General features: G+C 67.9%; 1 non-coding gene across 1 annotated transcript; it reads right to left on the reverse strand.

The window, feature by feature from the left end:
- Positions 1 to 629: 629 nt before the first annotated feature.
- On the reverse strand, positions 630 to 782 carry LOC143694715 (5.8S ribosomal RNA). Its single transcript, XR_013183365.1, has one exon. It is a non-coding gene; the product is annotated as a 5.8S ribosomal RNA (ribosomal RNA).
- Between the last annotated feature and the right edge of the window lie 756 nt (positions 783 to 1,538).

The following is a 1,538-nucleotide window of genomic DNA, read 5'->3' on the forward strand; positions in this document are numbered from 1 at the left end:
CAGAAGAGGAGGGGGCGGGCGAAGGGAGAACGGGGTAGGAACAACCATCCCCGGCGCTCTCGCCACGTGCGTGCACTCAGAAGCATTGCACGGTACCGCCACGGTTCCCACCCACAGACAGCCGCCCATGCGGGGGGACACTGGGGGCGAGGCCGTTCCTCGCCTCCCCTTCTCACCCTCCTCTTTCTCTCTTGGCCCTCGGCAGTGCCTTTCGACGCCGTCTCTTGCTCTCCCCAGGCTGCCATGCCACCGCATCCATGGCATGGTCCCGGCAAGGACGAGCTCCACCCCAGCGGCTCACTCCGGGAGCGGGGAGCTATGGAGTGCTCCCCGAGTCTGCATTTAGGGGGACGAGGGCCCTGCGCGGCAACGACGACAACTGCGATGACGACGACTGTGATGACGACGATGCCCGCCGGGCCGCAGGGAAGGGATCGAGGCCGCGTAGGGAAATGCTTCCGTCGCTGAACCCCTGACCGTCTTCCCTCCAGGCACCAGCGGGACGCCGCTGCTCCCGCCACCACTGCTGCTGCCACCACCGCCGCCGCCGCCCACCGCGGGCGACGGGCCTGAGAGGTGACCCCAGCCATGCCGCCGCCGTGGTCCCTGGATGGCGATTGATCGTCAAGCGACACTCAGACAGGCGTAGCCCTGGGAGGAACCCAGGGCTGCACGTGCCTTCAAATGATCGATGGTCAATGTGTCCTGCAATTCACATCAATTCTCACAGCTAGCTGCGTTCTTCATCGATGCATGAGCCGAGTGATCTACCGCTAAGAGTCGTCTGCCTTTCAGGCACCGCTCATGCCAAGCGGCCCCTTTTTTTGTTACTCTGGCACCGAGGACGTGGGGGTGCGCGCCTGGCTTTGACCGTACAAGCACACAGAAACGGAAGGGGGAATAAAAACCAACTGGAGCAACCCACGCTCTGAAGGCTGGCCAAGAGGCAGGGGAGCCCGCGCTCCTGACCGCCTCCCACTGTGAGGGGAGACGCCGACCTCACAAACGCTGTCCTTCGGAGGCGGACCAGGCGCCCGGGCTCAGCCCGGCCTCCGCGCCGAGGGCCACGCGGCGCGCGCTGGAATGCGGGAAGGCACGGCAGCCCTCCCGCTTCTTGCTTTCACGGGACGACACGCACAACACACATAGCACGTGGCCGGGGGCGTGTGGCCGTCAGCCCCCGCACACGCCGGCTCTCCCTTGGCCCCCGACGCCGCAGGCCTCGCGGAGTGCCGCTGCGCCACTGCACGGCCTTCCCCTGGCTCGAGATGGCACGCGACGATGACCAGCCCCCACTGGCGTGCCTCCTGCAGGACCACTCCCCTGCTGGGCGGGTGAGTGACCGGCGGATGGGCTCCACCGCCAGCCCCGGAGGTGGACGCCACCGAGACCCGAGCCAGCATCGCCAGTGCCCCAGGCCTGCCAGACAGCATACCCCGGCGCTGCCGGGGCCGCACTCCCAGGACCGCCACCGCCGCGTCGCACTGCCGGGGCCCCTAGCCTCGGGCACGCGCCTGACGGAAGGCAGTACGGAGCTG

This window comes from Agelaius phoeniceus, chromosome 8 (genome assembly GCF_051311805.1).
Source record: "Agelaius phoeniceus isolate bAgePho1 chromosome 8, bAgePho1.hap1, whole genome shotgun sequence".
In the NCBI taxonomy this organism is placed as follows: domain Eukaryota; kingdom Metazoa; phylum Chordata; class Aves; order Passeriformes; family Icteridae; genus Agelaius; species Agelaius phoeniceus.